The sequence below is a fragment of the Anoplophora glabripennis genome, unplaced genomic scaffold (assembly GCF_000390285.2).
Source record: "Anoplophora glabripennis isolate ALB-LARVAE unplaced genomic scaffold, Agla_2.0 scaffold20, whole genome shotgun sequence".
Taxonomy (NCBI): domain Eukaryota; kingdom Metazoa; phylum Arthropoda; class Insecta; order Coleoptera; family Cerambycidae; genus Anoplophora; species Anoplophora glabripennis.
Genome location: NW_019416362.1, coordinates 362432 through 383104, shown reverse-complemented (window position 1 = coordinate 383104; position 20673 = coordinate 362432).

Genomic DNA, 20673 nt, shown 5'->3' with positions numbered 1-20673 from the left:
AAGAGGAAATATTATTAATCCCTTCGATAGAAACAAAATCATTTAAATCATTAAAATTTGCCTAATTTCACTTGAACCCTGAAATGCTCAAACTAGAATGGATAGCTCTTGTTGTTGAATGAGATGGAGACACAGGCAGCAGATAATCCATAGTAAAGGAGTTTTGGAGACAAAGTAATGAGCTTGAGATAAATTAGAAATCTGATTAATGGAGTAGCTATATATTAGATTAGATAGGTAAGTGTTCATGACTGCCTACTTATCGTAAAGTATTTTGGAACATACAGGTACACTTACTCTTTTAATCCTTTACTTTATTATTGGAACTTTCCCAATGGATGTTAAGAAGGTAGTAAAAATAAATCTATTGTATTTTTTTATAATAATTTAATAGTATTATATAGTACGTAAAATTTAAATAAAAAGGTATCTATGAAAATACAATATTTAATTTGTCAAATTTAAAATAGTATGCACATTAACAATCGCTATCACTATCAACGTCACAAAAACCTTAGAATCACTGTCTAAACTTAAATTTATATATATATATATATTACTTCATTCAAGTTAGTTTCATAACGGTTTTAAGGTTGCCCGTGTTAATATTGAAAGTGTCATGGTTTTTATGGTTCTTATAAAGTGGTCTATATACCTGTATTACCGTCAGTTACAGACTTACAGACTTTTTTAGCCTTAGCTAGAAACCTAGGTAAGATTCTGATGGCGGGTGCGCCCCCACAGACCCTAGACCGAGAACAACAAGGGCAGGCTAACGCTGAGCAAGTGCAATCTAAGTCCGTAACTGGCGGTGACCACATATAGAGGCCACGATATATTGGAATATTATGTGGAATATTATGTGAATTACTCTGTACAATATTGAAATAAAACTTAAGCAGTTTTCAAGGTGTAGTTAACAAACGAATTTGGAAAAACCTTAATGGTGTCAACTTTAAAGGAGATTACAATTTTTTGCCTCTACAAATTACGTATCACTAATATTTTGACATATAGATACCACATATACAGGGAGATTCAGAACTTATCCAAAAAAAATTTGAATATATAGGGAACTCTTACAAATATAATTTTGTAAAAAAAAATCAAAAAAGTAGGTCGAAAATAATTTAAAAATACACTTTTGCACGGCACTGAAAACTACTCCACTGTAAAACCTGACCTTGGGCAGTCGGCGACCGGCACGGCGGCAAAGTGTAATAAAAAATTAACGGACAAAAAATTGAAAGAACTAATTTCCCAAGGAAAGAAATAAATAAAATTTTATAACACTTATTTTATATCAGCAAATTCAACTGCTTTTGCCGTTATTGTTATTATTAATTAATAAAACTAATTTGTGGTTTTAATTAATAAAATAATTTGGACAACTGTTCGAAATTTTGTCCACCAACGTGTAAATACATCTGGGCCCTTTTACCCAGTTGTTACGAACTAACATAAATGTTGTCTTGCTTCATCATAAATTAAAACGATATCAATCAATTCAGAGTACACGTAAGTCATTTTTGACACTTGAAAAACGAATGTAAACACTATCGCAGAAACACTAATACTAAGATCGGATGGCCTAAGGCCACGTGGAGAGAGAGCGCATTGCATACGTTCGCACATCGCGAATGATACTAGAGATTACAGTAGCCCAGCGATGTAAGGGTTGAAAATACTACAACTTTAATAATTTTTTTCTTTGTAACTACAAGGATTTTACAAAAACTTTTTTATGATATTGACTCCATTTTTCATGACGCATCTATTCCCAAATTTTTTTGGATAAGTTGTGACTCATCCTGTATACCTTCAAGCAAATCTTTTTATTGTAATTTGTTGTGTACAATAATTATTCACAACCAAGATAGGCACTAAGAACAACACGTCTTCGTATGCGATGAAGCCTAATAACGAATCTAATCTATAAGTAGGATCGTATTCGATGCAAAGTAGAGCAAAAAAATTGCCGGCTTTTTATATAAGGAAAATCGTGTCATCATTTGAACCATTTCAAATTTACAATGAAATTGAATGTAAACTCTGAAATACCGCTGCATACGCACTGTGTTCTGGTAGTAGATGTAGTCGCCCAGGTGCTTCGAGTGTACGAAGTGGTCGGTTATACGTTAAATACTAACCTGGTGAGCTTGGTCGTAAATCAGAGACCGCCTTCAAAAAACAAGTAAACAACAATGGCGCGTACAGAGGTGAAATATAGTACATATATGGAATTTAAAAAACAAATTGGATTTATAATAAATTACATTTAAAATAAATAGTTTATGAGAATAAAGGGATTTTTATAGGAACAAGGTGCCAGACGTGAACTGATCCCTTCATCCCTTCATAATGCATTAAGAAATTAATCAATTTCTAAACCCCTTAAAACCGTACCACACTGGATCCCGCAATCTATCCCAATATTTTTTGAAAAATTTTTGTAAAAAATTTTGAACAGAAACAACGTCGCGTTAAAATGAAGTTTTCCTCCATCAAAACGCTCTCCGTTACTTCGAATTCCAATATTTCAAGCTCGAGATGTTCCGAACGACATCGTCGCCACACGACATAACAATACCCCGCGGGCGGGCCTCCATTGTGGCACGCACTTTTCGGAGACGCGTAATGGGCTTCGGGGTTCCCAGCGCATGGGCTAAATTCATGTGAATAAAAACAAATTGAGTGTAAAATTAAAAAGGGTGCGTGTACCTGCCCCATATTTTCCGATCCATTTTCTGGCCCCCGGGCGAATTGCCGTCACACTCGAGTAGCTCGCCGCGGGCAATTGCAGAGCCAGTATTTATAACTTATGTAGCATATTGCCATCCGCCGGAGGTAATTTGAGCAGGGAGACGTGCTCTGGGTGCAGATATTCCTAGGTTTATCTTAGTCAGGTCTGCATCGTAACGGTGCACTTTGGATGTTATTACACCTGACGATGCACACGCTATTAGTGAAGCTGGATTTTGATTCGCCGCAGATAAAAAAAGCATAATATGTATATTCTGCGAAGTATTGAGATTGTGGTACACATGCTGCAAGTGACCCATTTTTAAGTACCTACAATGTCAATAGCGCCATCCTGACGCCACCCGCACAGCAGTATTTAAAAAAAAAGTCGACGGTGATTGGGGCCAAGGTACTTCTGCGAGCGACTCCACGCCAAGAGGGACTCTCCAGCGAACACTCGCCCCGACAACACGTCTTTTTTTACAATCTTAGTTTTCAACAAAAATACTTTATTTTTACCGTTGACAGAGTGTTTTATTTTTGTTGTACAGCGAAAGTAATCATCAGAGATATTTATTCCTTTGGGCAAATAAAATTAGTATTTTTCCTTTATTAACTGCGAACAATGTTTCAATGGTATGGTTAATTTGTTTTTCAAATAAAATTTCGACTAAAAAATTATGCATATATAACATATATTCGAATAGAAAACCGAACGTCTCTGACAAATAAATATACATAAAAATAAGGATAGTCCGAAAAAAATTTTTCAATATCGGGAATTGCTATTTAGGTGACCTCTTTCACAAAAAAAAAATCCGGGTAATGGATTTTATCTAATTACCAAATACGACCCTTGTAGTTATTTTAAAAATTTTAGGAATCTTGAGTTTACGGCAAAATATATACACGGCTGGCAACGGTACATAGTAGTCCATCTACTATTTACACGGTCGATAGCCGCACGGTTTAAGGCGTCAGTACTTAAATCGATGTGTCGATCTGCCCGGGTTTCGAATCCCGCGGCGGGTAGACCGTAGATTAGCTATGCTTGTACGGAGGATTGGCACCCTCTGTGCAGGTTTGGTAGGGTGGAACAATGTTGACTTGGGTCAATGTGAGAGATTGACACCGGTTGGCATTTGACCACCCCCCCTAATTAATGAGGTTTTCCAGGTTTCCCTCATTCCTGCACTTCCTCCTGAATGGTGGTTAGGGCCTACCAACATAAGTCGTTCCTGGGCGCAAATGCGGCCTGCGTAATAATAATATGCCGCCTCCTCTCTCGCACAAGTCTCCGACTTCTGGGCTAACTCTCATAGTTAGAATGAGGAGTAGAGATATTATATATTATATTATCTGCCTTTGTCGCACTCATGACAAAGTAAAGTAAAGAAATCCGTGCGATAGACAAGGATGGCTATAGTGAAGACGTTTCATAATATGAATAGTCACTCCCACTTCTAACCGAGCGCATTCAGAAACGGGCGGTGACTCAGATTACGAAGCCATCCTTGTCTAGCGTATGGATTTCTAAGACTTACTTTACTTTCACGTAAAGGCAGATGAACTATGTGGATTTTCCCGCCGTGTATATATTAACCTCTGCAACTTTATTAAGACCAAACTAATTTGAATGAGACTTTTTTAAAATGTTGGAGGAATTACACAGATTAAGAATCTCTAAGCACAAATTCATTTGGTTACGAACGTTTTTCACTTTTAATAATTTTTTGTATATTATAAACAAATAGCAATTTTTCTGGTTCCCAGTGTAAATCTCCTTTGATCGTTTAATATAAAATTTGATAGGTACTGTTACAATATGAAGACGAGTATTCAAAGAGTAGAATAAAAATAATCAACGGGTATGATGTACAAGATGTAGATTATTTTATGTAATTTTTTTTCCTATGATTTTACAGTAAAAATATGTAAATATTGCCTTGTATTTACTATTTACTACCTTGAGTATATTCGAAAATCTAAAAAAAAAATTTGGAAAATTCTTTTCGAAAATTTTGATTTTTTTTTAAATTTACGTTTAAAGAGTGAATTTATTCGCTTTTTTGCCCGCGGGAGATGACTTCCTGGCTTTAACATTTTTTTCTAGACAAACCATAGCTCGGACAAAAAAAGTACAAAGTATCTTTTTTGTTGGAAAAACTTCTTCTATAAAGTAGTATTTTTTATTTTTCTCTTTCTTGATCCCAGTCCAAAATATTAAAGAATTTCGAAAATCAAAATGTTTTTCAAAATTTATTTGAACTTCGGGAAATCGATAGACTAGTGAACTTTTTCTTATATTAATTTGCATACTTTGAAGAACTTATAAAAAAAATATAGCCATATTGCTCATTACTTGTGCTTTTGTTGCAAAATTACTTCCATCGACTAGGCTATAATGTTTTCCACCCAACATTTTTAAATTCCTATATCACAGACTGTGGATTTAAACCACAAAATTAAATATTCTTCCTAATGGGCAGTTCTGGTATCATTCCCTTGAATTTGTTTCCCTTTAGTTTGGATTTGGAGTTAAAAACAACCTGTCAGTCTGAGTGCCATTTCTTCTTTTTTGGATTGTCCGAGTTTGTATTTAACCATTTACTATTTACGAATCATTTGGAACCATCGTGTAGTTTTTTATAAGATTGGGTTATATTCAATGTTAGCTATTAGGTTTCCTAAATTTCGACGTGAAATTTTCCTACCAAATTACACACGAACTTAAATCAGTTTTTGGTCGACAAAATTTTTAGAAAATTATCCTCGAATCGGAATAATTCTCAAACTTTTGATTTTGTAATGCATAAGAATGTATTATTATGTATTTTCATTTATTAATTTATTGTAGAAATCTTTAAAATAAATCCAGTTTTTTCATTAGAGGCATATTTATGCTAAGTAAAATTTGGTATCGACTCAAAACGACGCTAGATCTTTGACTTTCTGAACATGGGAGTCATCAGTTGACCTTCCTGGTCGAGGATCATCTTCAATTGACAGACGACCACTTTTAAATCGTGAAAACCATTAGTAACATTTCGTACGACCCAGAGCATCATCTCCGTAAGCTTGTTTCAAAAGTTGAAACGTTTTCGTGAAAATTTTCTCCAGTTTCACGTAAAATTTTAGTTATTTTCCCAACAGACCTCGTATACTATACTAAATCTATGAATGAATTTAATTTCTTTAGATCTTTTAATCACAGATCGGTATCTATATATCCTCAGTATGCACCTATACCAAGTTCGCCATTCTAAAGTGGGTTTCATGGTAACCTGGACCCATTTGGTTTAGATCTCGAGGGCTTGCTACATCTTAATCTGTCTTATTCAGGGTCGCATACAAAGAAAGCTGGATTTTTTCCTATTGTGTGCCCTCCAGACGAATAACGTCTATTCTTCCCGATGACAGGCTATTAAGCTAAAAGAAAATATCTGTTATCGTCTTGAATATAAGTTGTCTTTCCATTCGGCATCGCGGAGAATCGAGAATGGCTTACTATTATTCTGATATTTTATATCCCCGGTATTTAATCTGATATTTCCATTAAGGTCCAGTATACGAAGGATGGAATAATAAAAAAAGTAAATCCGCTTTCGGCGAATCGGGAAGTTTTAAATGCGGCACGTGCGCATATTTCCCGTCAGCAGCGGGAAATTGCAAGTCATGGGTTTTGAAAAGCCTACGAGTACGGAATAACGAGGTAAAATGATAGCGGCTGCTGTTGTGGCGCCCTACTCTTTCATACTCCGACTTTTTTGTCGACTCGTCTCAGATTTCTAGTCTAACCTTCCTGAACGTGTCTTCTTTTTATCTTCCCAACAAGTTTATATACAGGGTAGCCCATCGAAAACGTACCGAAAGTCATTACAGGGTAGTAATGAACTTTTCGGCAAAATCCAAAAACAGGTAAAGTTTGCTTCTGAGGGGGACAACTTTTGGCGCAAAAAGCATAGCAAAATCTTCAACCCCCTAAGTGGGGGTGCCATCCCCCAAATTTTTTTAAATGGGAATGGGGGTCAAGTGGGGGGTCATTAGAAAGGGATTTTAATTCTCTATACATCGATTCTTACTTTTTGAAAATCGATCCATTACCGTAAGTTTTGAAGTAAAATTAAATCGATTTTCGCATTTCTCGTCAAAAATATTGTTCGTATTTTCAAAGCTGCATATTTTCTAAAATAATGAATCGATTTTCAAAAAGAAAGAATCGATGTATAGAGAATTAAAAGCCCTTTCTAATGACACCCCACTTGACCCCCATTCAAATTTGAAAAAATTTAGGGGATAGCACCCCCACTTAGGGGGTTGAAGATTTTGGTATGCTCTTTGAGCCAAAAGTTGTCCCTCTCAGAAACAAATTTAGCCTGTTTTTGGATTTCGCCGAAAAGTTCTTTACTACCCTGTAATGCCTTGCGGTACGTTTTCGATGAGCTACCCTGTATACAGTGCGGCTCCCGGAAAAACAACCTTGTATACTTGTTACAATCTCAATTGGAACCGCATAAAAACACTTAAGTCATAAATTCTACGGAATCCATAGACGTCCAGAAAAATTTAGCCCTGTCTCGTCTAGATATAGTATATTCCGTTCCGAGCTAAATTACCATATAATTACTATACGGTTGTCAAGTTTTTTATGTTTAAAGTTGCATTGTAATAAAGCATGTAAAATATCTAAAGATTTATAATTATAATCAGGATAATCGCTTAATGTATCTCGAATCATGTTTAAAGTAGGAACTTTATTTTCTTTATACATATTAAAAATTGTGCGGCGCAGTACATCTGATAAAATCGTCAATTTGCTTTAATTTTGTATTTTTCCGTTTCCTCTTTGTACCGTGATCAATCCTTCTTTAATTACGCGTTAAATTGTTGTTTTTTATATCTTAGTCAATTCGTTAATCCGTTTCCTAACTTTTTATCACATTGTTCACTATTTTCAATTTTCAAACATTCATATATTTAATATAATACGTTGACTTTGTACGTGTAAATAAATCTTTGTTGTTTAAACTCTGAGTTTGTTTCAATGGTTTCGACAAAAACCGGTTCCACTATTTGGGGATTTTCTCGAGTTATTTCGTTATCCTCCGCTTCAAAGAGTCTCTAGAGAGCCACGCTAAATTACTAGATAATTACATACAACATTTATTTTAATATTACCCTTTACTGGTTACGATGTTAACAAATAATAATATCAACTAATAAATAATAATACGTATTATACCAACAACATTCCCCGCCAAGCAATGCTCTGCACGGCACTAGCAAAGCGGCAAAGCTAAGTGAACCCGTGTACCATACAAAAAAATTATTTACGACAATACAGGTTTGCTTTGATGACCAGCGCGCCGCCGTCAATTCTACATCAGGCGGACTAGTTTACCAATACCGGACTCGCCGAATTGCTATTCGAGTATAAATTACGAGACACATCATGGTCAAAGCATAGGAAGAAATTTCAGGAGAAGTGCATACGGCCCTGTGCTTTAAGATTTACAGGTTCCAATTGACATCGTAACAACTATAACTAGAGCAAAGACAACAGTACACAACCGTAGAAACAGTATCTGGGTGGCTGGCGATCAGATTGCAATCAAATTGCACGGAGCGGTTGTCAACAAATGGCGCGCCAGTGGCTTGTATTAAGTATACCATAATAATATGCAGGGTCAAAAAATTACGTTTATACGGGGAGTATTTCTCTTGGGTAGCACCTATAACTTTTTTCCCATTAACGTTGCGTTTTCGAGATACAGGGTGTTAAAGTTGTTACTTTGAAAGGGTTTATCGTAATTGTCTTTAATATGGAAGCATTAGGAGCTTAATTGGATTTACCACTATAGAAAGTTTTTTTATAACAGCTAAAGAGCTCTAGCAGTTTAATTTCTTCTCGTGAAATTTAACTCTAACTTGTTTTTTACAAAATCGTATTATTTGTTGAAATTGTTGAATTAATATATCGTCGCTGGTTAATGATCCGTCACTGGTTATTGAACAGCAAAGCATCAGGGTAGACGTTCGATCCCAGTCCATGATAGGATCGCCGACTGGAACTGATGATCGACTTGTAGTCTTTTCAGTTTTCGAAATTCGAAACTGAAGTGATTTTTTCGCGGCATGTTATCAGTGACGGCTCTACCGACACGTTCGGCCTTCGGCGGCGTCGTTTGCTGCGGTTGTGGTGTTATAGGGCGGTTGGGAGCTTCTTACGAACTTAGTCGTTTTCGAAACATGGACGAAAATTGCATTTTCTGCGCCGCGCCTTCTGCTTCTCATGGAAGGAACCCTTGGACTCGGGTTAAACTTTGGCCTGGATTGGTTCTGTGTAAGGTGGTTTGAGACGGCTTCATTGTTCTGATTGGAAAGTTGAGCGAAAATTTGAAAAAGCAACGTTCTTTGAATACCGCTTAAAATTATAATAAAGAAGGACATTTCTTTGGGCGCAGCATCCTGTGTGATTTAACGTCAACCCCTGCTATCGACACATTCGTGCTGACCATTGCGCGACGGGATAAAAAACGAAACAGCGGCGCACCGCAGCAAGCGACAATCATCGCCGCCATAACAACCAGAATGAAACGGAATTAATTGAATCGATACATCAGGAACATGTGTTGGTCTCCTGCGTGGGCTTGTAAATAGCGGCGGTTTCATCATCGCTCCGTAATAACAGCCATCACCAGACTGCTTGCCTAGGCCGGCTAAAAAACACCTACCGCCGCACAAATAACCATTTCCCCGCCTTTGTTTCCGATTCAAATTGTGGGCGGCTAGGTAATGCGTCACTGTCGCCTTCTCTAATAAGAAAAATAGAACCGGTTGTCCGCAGCCGGTGAAAAATGCGACGCCGAGGGAGTGAATTTTCTGTCGGCTTCGCTGGGTCTTGAAGTGACGCGAGGCGCGACGGTTCGACGCGGAGGTTCGCTTTTTGCCGCTGCAATTGCCGAAGGATAATCAATCCTCCGCTGTAAATACGGCATGTCTGGTAATAATGTCATTATACGTTACATATATCAATGGTGCTATGCTTTTTTATGTTCTTTTTAAGTAAATAAATTAGTTTCAAGTCTTGTGTTTTGTGTCGTTGACAGTTGTATTTTATAAGTGCTGTAAAGACACTCTAGTTAACTGAAACAAAAACAGTACACACAGGATGATTCACAACTTATCTAAAAAAATTGGGAATAGATGCGTCATGAAAAATCAATCAATATCTTAAAAAAAAATTATAAAATCCTTATAGTTTCCGAGATAAAAAATATTAAAAAAAAAGTTGTAGTACATTCAACCATTACATAGCTGGGCTACTGTGGTCTCTATCGTCATTCGCGTTGTACGTTGTGCATAATGCGCTCTCTCTCCACTTGGCCCCAGACGATTCCGAATACTGAAATCCGATGTTAATGTTTACGTTTTTGCGATAGTGTTTACATTGTTTTTTTAGTATCAAAAATGTCTATAGCAACTCGGGAGTTGATGGATATCGTTTTAATTTATAGTAGAATCTGGGTAAGATGGGCCCAAATGTGTTTACACGTCGGTGGACAAAATTGTGAACAGTTGTTGTAACATCAGGTATGTCAAATTATTTTATTAATTACAACCACAAATTAATTTTATGAATTAATAATAATAATAGCGGCAAAATCAGTTGAATTTGCTGATATAAAATAGATGTTATTTTATTTTATTTATTTCTTTCATTGGGAAAGAAATTCTTTCAATTTTGTAACGATCACCCTACTTTTGGGATTCGTTGAGCAGTGTTACATTCAAATCCTCTTTTTGTTAGAGGAGGTAGCTGCCACCACCCCAGCTGGTGTTCTACCGGGGAAATTGCCGCTATCGGAGGGTAGGTGTCGTAGCTCTAAAAGGTTTGGAATTGAGCTCTAACAGAACACCGCTTATTACAGATGAAAATTTAATATACACACAAGTGAATGTTTTCGTCACAGAAGAAAAACCCAACAAAAAAAATAAACAAAATTATCCTAGAAGCAGATTTCCCATTCACAAAAACTCACAAGCACTGAGATGTAGTGACGAGTGATGGTGGCACTGTATCAAAAATACCTAAGTTTGTGTCCTTAGAAAACAACAACAAGAACAATATACTGTTCAACCTCTAAACACTTTCGGAAAAATACCTACAAATTATGCCGGATTCTTAAAGGTAGAAAATTCAGAAACATATACTGATAGTTTACTTCTATGAAGGGTTTTGGAGGTTGGAAAAATGGCAAAGCAGCTGAAGGATATATCGAATATTCTCTTTAACAGGAAATCAAAGTTGGGAAGAAAATTCTGAACGACGACAGTGTTGACGCTGCTTCCACTACTATTTTTTTTACGGTTTCTGCTGACGCTACCTCTTCTATTACTTGTTCTATGCTTGCAGTAGAAGATATTCTCATCGAGAAAATGAATCATTTTGTATTAGATTTGGTAGTGGAATCCAATTTGACAATGCAACTTTTCGTATGAAAACTAATAAATAGTTAATTGTTATAATTATGCTATTTGACCAGCGACTAAAAAAATTTAGTTTCTAGTGACTAAAATACGATTCACTAAAAACTAGCCTGTAAAAAAAATACCGACAAAACGGTAACTGTTGAACAAAGGTATTTTTCAGGCTTATTATAGTTCAATTGGGTATATTGCTTCAATAATATGACGAATACCATATGACCAATGCTTATTTTTGAAAATTTAATCAACTACCATGATTTTCTTTGTTCAAAAATTGCATACTGAGGTTTTCAGTATTGCAACGGATCAAGATTATTCCAGACGTGAAGGCAAGGTAATTTTTTAAATTCATATTCTGTTCTGATGATGCCAGAATTATTTTTAGATGGGTTATCAAGTATCGATGCTGACGGAGCAACTGAATTAGAAACTTCTACCACTTTTGTAGATATTCGAAATTTTATTGAAATTTTATTCTCAATTCTTCAACGCTTATTTTTATTAAACCAATAGTTTCGTTAATAATTACTTACATTTAGACACATAATTTTCTCGTTCCGTGCGTTCAAAACGTCCAATAAACCTTTTTTAGAAGTTGTATCTAAACTTTAGAGTTAGTTGAAGAGCATGTTGTCTAGAGCGGAAGACAGATATATCTCCAAGGAAGTAATACGTCCCAATTTGACAGTTGTCACTTTGGGAAAACAAATGGCTTTATCTAGACAAGTAAAAATCTGCTAGATTTCCTTTGGAACAACTTCGATAACTATTTTTACTGAGATTTTATTGATAAAATTTGTTATATTCGCAAAACCGAAAAGCTAAAGCTTATTACATAAACCATGGGCGTATATAAATTGGAAAATTAACATATGATTTATGATTTATTACCTCATTAATCTAGGTACGCTGATAGCGATTGCTTTTCAAAGTATGTGAATTAAAAAAATGTACTAGGTTAGGCAAATATTTAAATTATTTTATGCAAACTTTGAATTTCGCGAACGGTAAACTTAATTTTATAGTCTTATTGCTCCGAGAGAAAAGTCAACAGATATCGGATTCTGAGAAAGGGTAGGTAAATATTTTAACGACACTTTGTAAAGAATGACAACTTTCCAAAGAAAAATATAATAGTCCATTAATTTTGTTTTGTATAACGAGTTTTGGGAATGTGTTTGGAGCGACTTTTTTGATACATCTACGTTTTTTATGTAACTCAACCCCTGTTCTAAAAAGACTTTATTCTCTCAGAAAAAAATAGTTTTCAAAATAGGTACTAATATCCTTTTTCAATTTGTCACAAAGTGACTGTTTCTACTTGCTTCATAATGTTAAATAGTTTTCAACACAATACTTATTAAAAAACAGTTTTTTAATCTATTACAAACTGTATTAAAGTTATTTTGAAATCTCTATCGTTTTCGAAAAACAAAGTGTTAAAGGTACCCAAAGAATTCCATTTACTGTAAATATTTTCTGATACAATGGAGGTATTTGAACTAACTTTGGTATACGTTATATTCGGTTATGGTTATTCCAAATACTGTAATATCAACTGAGAGACACCGTTATTAAGTACGTCAGAATTTGTACGCTACTAAATATTTTATATTCCCAATTGTATTTCAAAGAAAAGATATCTCCGAGGATATCTCCTCCATTTCATTCGAGAAACAAATTATTTCGGACTTATTTTTTCAGCCTTAAACAGGCTTCCTACACAATTGAATACAAGGAAAATAACTCTACGTTTTTGAGAATACACTGCAATCGTTAAGAATAGAGAAAACATTGACGTAGAAATATGAAAGGAACATATTTCTACGCCACTGGATTTTACGGGCTTTTAGTTATTGCATTTTAAAAAATATGGCATTTATCTCGGTTGGACTCGATTATTTCGTAAAAAGTTTCAGACAAAAATTGTAGGGCACCGAGAGGGCCATTGAAAGGTTCATATTGCGACTTCCGGTCTAGACCGGAAGTGCCTTTCTAGACCGGACGTTGATTTTTTTAAAAACACCCATTTTTTACCACGGATTTCGCTTAAAAAACGAAAAAAAACTTTTTTTAAATTATTTTCTCGATTTAACCCATATTTTGGCCAAAAAATAGCCGAAAAAAAAACAATCTTGAGACAACGGAGTACCTTGTTGGGATCATTTTTTTTTAAATGTTTCATACAAAAGTTGTAGGGTGAAAGGGGGCTATCTTGAGATGACCTTGACCTTGACTTCAAGGTCGTTTGAAGATCAAATTCAAAATGTCTTCAGTAAATCATAAAAATAGTCAGAAATTTGAAGAAATTCTTCATTTTTCCGAAAACAAAGGGGATAAAAAAACTACAACGTCCACGTCGTTATTCCTTGGTAGTGCTAAAAGTAGTTAATAATAATTATACAGTTTTTTGACCTTAAAATGACCTTGATATTTGATCTTGTTCTTGAGGTAATGTTCATATTTTATTGCAAAATGTTCCGCTCCTGTAATTTCCAATGTCAGGGTCCCATTTAAAATTTTGAATTTGATTTTCAAACGACCTCGAAGTCAAGGTTAAGGTCATTTTGAAGGTCATATCAACACAACTACAACTACAACTTTTGCATGAAACGTTTTTTAAAGAAAGTGATCCCAACAAGGTACTCCGTCATTTTATGGATTTTATGGATTTTATTAGGCCAAAATATGTGTTAAATCAAAAAAATAATAACAAAAAGTTTTTTTTTATATTGTATTATATACTCATATTCATATATTATCTCATACTTTTACTCTTAAAGGCAATAAGCTAATTCAAATAAATTAGGTTTTTTTTCTTAAATGACTACCAAATAAGGTGCATGTTTGGCAGTTTAAATGTGTTCTAATGGTCGCTTATGGCGCCCTCTAGAACAGGGGTCGGCAAGTAATTTTAGGTGGGGTCCGGATACTTTTGAAAATTTTTAACGAGGTCCAGAAAAAAATTCATATTTCTTATTTTTTATTTTAATTTGGACTCACATTTAATTGGCTTACTAACCCTTACTAACCATTAAGAACTCACACACTCATACAATTGTAAAATACTAGAAAAAATTATAAGATTGGCACTTAAACGTAAAAAACAATTTTTAAATCATTTATTTGAGTAATTTATACTTTCAAAAAATTTTTGGCGGTCCAGTATTTTACCTTCCGCGGTCTGGACCTGGACCGCGGTCCGCCAGTTGCCGACCCTTGCTCTAGAAGATGCAACGAAATCGTTAATAAATTAGATTTTTTTCGGATTTCTCATCCCAAAAAACCTGGATACGAAATTTCACGAAATTAGCTCGAAATAATCGAATGATATTAAAGAAAATGTTTTTTTTCAACTTTGACACCCTATATGTCGAAAACTAAGCGTTTATGAGCGACATTGTATGTGATTTTTCCCCATTAATTAGAATTTAGTGGTAAAGTTTGGCCCATTCTGTAACGGACACCCTGTATATACAGGGTGTCCCACCAAGGATTTTTTGAAATTGTGATGGTGTGATACGGACCGTTGGGGCCTACCAAGCTATAATATTTTCAAGGTCATCGTACTTCCGGTTATACCGGAAGTCGATACTAACTTTCTTATTTTAAATGGAACCCCCTGGATATTATTGCATTTTTAGAAGGAACATCTATTTTTAAGTTGAAAACATATAGCACACTCCATGCTTAGGATTGACCGCTTCCGAAATATTTTGATTTTTAAGCAAAAATTGACAGATGTAGACTGTCAGCAAAATTTAGTTTTCCCGGAAACATAGGTTTATTTTTTTTTGCGAATTGTAGAGGAAAACCTAATTTATCGGATTTGGCATGAAAAATTTCCAGTTTTTATACAGGGTGGTCAAAAGTTTTTTATCGAATATGAAGTTCAAAAATTGTATAAAACTCGAAATTTTTAAATGGAAACACCTAATAAAATGAAAACGACTGGGTTTAGGTATAGGAAAGCTTTAACAAAGTTACACTTAATTTTAGTACAGTATGCGAATACGTTAAAAAAATCAGGGGTTTCCATTTAAAAATTTCGAGTTCCACATTTTCTGAACTTCATATTGGAAAATTTTTTTTGACCACCCTGTATAAAAACTGGAAAATGTTCATGTCAAATTCAATAAATTAAAAATAAACCTATGTTTCCGGGAAAACTAAATTTTGCTGACGGTCTGCATTTGTCAATTTTTGCTTAAAAATCAAAATATCTCGGAAACGGTCAATCCTAAGTATGGAGTGTGATGTATGTTTACAACTTAAAAATAGATCATCTTTCCAAAAATGCAATAATATACAAGTGGTTCCGTTTAAAATACGAAAGTTGATATCGACTTCCGGTATAACCGGAAGTACGATGACCTTGAAAATATTTTAGCTTGGTAGGCCCCACGGTCCGTATCACACCATCACAATGTCAAAAAAAGATATCCATCGATGGAGTTCGTGGTGGGACACCCTGTATATATTTTAATATTCAATATTCAGCTGTGGTAAATTGTTACATCTGAACAAATATTGTACGAACTGTAGTAATTAATAATTATCCATGTGGCAAAATATTAAAAAAAAAATAAACAATAAAAAAATAGAAAAAATTTTGCAATAAATTCTTAAACACTTTCTTTGTGTAACGAATAGTTTTAAAATCATTTACGATTGCTTCAACTTCGTAAAAATACAATGGAAATAAACAGAATTAAAGAATATTTATTTTATTTCAGTAATTTCTCGTACAAAATTATACCAACTAGATAAATAAAACGCACAATTTGCAGAATATATAGCGATTATACTTTAATTTTTTTGCAGTTCAATATTTCAATATGTTCAAATAGTAGATATCCAAATACGAAACGTGTTTATCGCGTAATTGGATTTTCACATTTTCGATTTAATTTTCCGTGCGTGTCCCCCACGGCAAACAAGCTCCCTGCTGGAGCCGGTGCAATCTACAGGTCCAGCCTCTCGTGTACCACCTTATCGAGGCAAGAAGCGGGTCACAGAAACAGCGTTGTTTGCCTTAGAACGAGAAATCTTATCGAACAAACAACAGTTCTAGCCCCGTGGGCCGGCTATATCGACCCACCGCTCGCGTATCCCCTTTTTACTTCTAGGCGCACGGCGAGAAGTGGATTATATTTCATGGGATATGGTAATTTTTCCGTATAACTCCAAATTGCATGAGATGCGGGCCATTTTCTTGACCTCCTGAGCTCGGGCGGACCGGAAAGTATTAGGCACTCTGAAGGTTTTATGTCTCTGGCCAAATTTGTTTACGATGGTCTCCTAAATCTATAACGTGACTCGTATTCGTTTTTCAAACAAAAACTCCTATCAAGAATGCCTTTTTTTCGTATCTTGCAAAAGAAGGTATGTTTATTCTTACGCAAAATAACATTTTTGTGTTTTTGGCTCACCCTGTACAACAAAGTTGAAGTTTAATTTTAGTGTTTATAAGAAATGGAAAACAATACATATTCAAATGCTGATATTTTAAATTTATTATTCATTCACGGACGTTGCAATGGGATTATAAGCAGAACATGTACAGTTTTTAATGAATTTTAATTAACTGAAAAGAATTTTAGCAAATCAACTAGAGTATGGTCGAATTTGTGTAGAAAGAATTTTACCAAAACCAATAACCTCAAATGAAGTTTGTAGTCACTGTTTCTCTCCATTTTTTTGAGTTCACCTAAAATAACTCGTAGAATTCAAAATTGCAATAATATATAGAGTGTTCCATTTATAATAAGCAAGTTGATGTCGACTTCCGGTTTAACCGGAAGTGGTTCCTGGACGCCATTATTTTAGTTGAGAAGGGTATGCCCGAAAACACGGTATCCTAAATTTTCAAAATTCAAATCGAAACAGTCTCTGAAATAATTCTAATGGGCTGTCACCGTGAGACACCCTGTATGTCGTTTCCTTCGATTGCAAAGACAATGGTATGAATCCATTTTGTGCAATATTAGTTACTATATAAAAAAAAAGGAATTAATAAACTAGCTTACTAAACCACCTCGAACACTTTCCCCTAATTTTGGGGCAAGTTTATTAAGACAAACGTTAGCGAAGGTTATTAATCATTATTATGGGTGATAAAGGTATCAAAAGCAACACTCGTTTACAACGCCAGTGCAATATCCTTTACAATTTACAATTTTAATAACACCAACTGAACGTAGAGGTAATGAAATAACTTTTGAAGACCCCCTAAGCTCACTGAAAATTAGTCTCCAAACTGTATACAGCTCTGGCATAAGCACAGAATATTGTTTATTTTCTATAAACTTCCTGAGTTAAACGAAACTGAAGTAATAATCATTATAAGTTCACTTCAAGGTACTCAAATGGTATTTATATATTTCTTCCAGAATATAATTAGTTGTTTTATCTGCTGGCATTGTGATGCTATATTTTAGTGCCATAAAGCTGTTTATTATAATCCTAGGAAAATAATCTTATTATCTCTTGAAATTTTATTCGATCTAAGTTATAGATAGTAAATATTGAAAATATAGTTATTTCAGTTTGTTAAGTTAATGGCAGATGTTGACCTCAAACTAGTTGATTTATTTTCTTGTTGAATTTGAATGTACATAGTAGCTTTAAATTAAAACACGAATGCAACACAACGTTTTATCCATAATCACATCACAATCATATTTGTGGAGTCAGAATTATAGGAATTTAATAAAAAAATATTTGCACCACTTGATATTTCTTACTAGTACTCAATGAAACGTGATAGGTTTTGTTATACCTACTGGTTACTATGGTGCGTTGTTTGTTATCAATTATTTAATAAACAGTTCTATCTAAATTTGCTAGAACGACGGGTATTTCAAGAAAATTTACAATTACAGAAGAAGGATTTTGTTGAAATATGCAGAAAACATTTCTCTGCGCCCAATTCGCCTAACATAAGATAAATTCTTTTAAAGATACATCAATCAAAGGTGCTTATCTTACAACCATCAAACGGCATGGTGGATGGAAGAGCTCTTCTGTAGCAGAAAGTTATGTTGAAGAGTATATGTTTAACAAACTTGATATTGCAAGGAAAATCGAAAGAAAATTATACAAGAAGAGATCCATAAATGGTGCAAATTCTTCACAAACTTCGNTGAAATAATTCTAATGGGCTGTCACCGTGAGACACCCTGTATGTCGTTTCCTTCGATTGCAAAGACAATGGTATGAATCCATTTTGTGCAATATTAGTTACTATATAAAAAAAAAGGAATTAATAAACTAGCTTACTAAACCACCTCGAACACTTTCCCCTAATTTTGGGGCAAGTTTATTAAGACAAACGTTAGCGAAGGTTATTAATCATTATTATGGGTGATAAAGGTATCAAAAGCAACACTCGTTTACAACGCCAGTGCAATATCCTTTACAATTTACAATTTTAATAACACCAACTGAACGTAGAGGTAATGAAATAACTTTTGAAGACCCCCTAAGCTCACTGAAAATTAGTCTCCAAACTGTATACAGCTCTGGCATAAGCACAGAATATTGTTTATTTTCTATAAACTTCCTGAGTTAAACGAAACTGAAGTAATAATCATTATAAGTTCACTTCAAGGTACTCAAATGGTATTTATATATTTCTTCCAGAATATAATTAGTTGTTTTATCTGCTGGCATTGTGATGCTATATTTTAGTGCCATAAAGCTGTTTATTATAATCCTAGGAAAATAATCTTATTATCTCTTGAAATTTTATTCGATCTAAGTTATAGATAGTAAATATTGAAAATATAGTTATTTCAGTTTGTTAAGTTAATGGCAGATGTTGACCTCAAACTAGTTGATTTATTTTCTTGTTGAATTTGAATGTACATAGTAGCTTTAAATTAAAACACGAATGCAACACAACGTTTTATCCATAATCACATCACAATCATATTTGTGGAGTCAGAATTATAGGAATTTAATAAAAAAATATTTGCACCACTTGATATTTCTTACTAGTACTCAATGAAACGTGATAGGTTTTGTTATACCTACTGGTTACTATGGTGCGTTGTTTGTTATCAATTATTTAATAAACAGTTCTATCTAAATTTGCTAGAACGACGGGTATTTCAAGAAAATTTACAATTACAGAAGAAGGATTTTGTTGAAATATGCAGAAAACATTTCTCTGCGCCCAATTCGCCTAACATAAGATAAATTCTTTTAAAGATACATCAATCAAAGGTGCTTATCTTACAACCATCAAACGGCATGGTGGATGGAAGAGCTCTTCTGTAGCAGAAAGTTATGTTGAAGAGTATATGTTTAACAAACTTGATATTGCAAGGAAAATCGAAAGAAAATTATACAAGAAGAGATCCATAAATGGTGCAAATTCTTCACAGACTTCGGCAGATGTTATGCGTTCCGAAAATGATGGCAACAATGCTACAAGGGTTGTTATTAACGGAAAGGAAGTTAAATGTGATAAAACAAAAAACGAAATGTCTATTGCTATAAATGCAAATGTTAATGTTAGTAAGTAAATAAATTAAATTTGATTTATTATAGGTTTATTAGTTTTTCATTATTCTACTAGTGAAATAAAGTTACTTTATTCCACTGTGGATAAAGTATCACTTTAGACGGTTCATATGTGTGGATAAAAGTCAGATTATAAGGTGATTGTGGATAAAATATGTAATAAATGTCCAGGTCATCGTAATCAAAACAATCAAATAATAATGTTGTTATAATCCTTGTACCATAAATAATCATTAGAAAAACACATCTCATCTCCTCCCGCTTTGGATAATTAAGGATGCAGCGAGTATTGAACGTGGAGGAAAAAAGTAACTAGCAGGAATATTTTGGAAGTTCCCGACGTGCTTGCTGCAGAATACTTTCCCGATTCTTTCAGAATTTTCCAATTATTCCAGCCTGGTATCATGGGAACTCGGGTCTTGTTCTTGCCGTTAAGGATTCTAATTTAAAGTTTAAGAATACCTTGATGAGCTCCAGTGTTACTCGCTTATTTTTCTTAATGAGGTGCCACCGAAAGAAAATATATGCCCTGAAACTATTCCAAGAGGTAGAAGTTCAATCTGCTGAAGTAGAAGCGGCATTTGCATCTTATCAACTGAGGAACTTTACTTCCAAGGTATCAGGTGGAGTGCTGTAAACTTTGCTTTTAATGTGCCCCCAGAGAAAGAAATCTAAAGGATTTAAGTCGGGTGACTGAAGGGGCCACTCAATTGCACCTCTTCGTCCTATCCAGCGTCCTGGAAACGTCTCATTTAGGTAATTGCGCACATTGAGCGAGTAATGTGGAGGAGCTCCATCTTGCTGGAAAATCAGTTCGTGTTCATTGTAAGCAGGGTCGTCCTCTATGATATTTGTTAGAGCTGGGTCGATGACATTTTGTAGTAAATCCAAGTACATATCGCCTGTCAAATT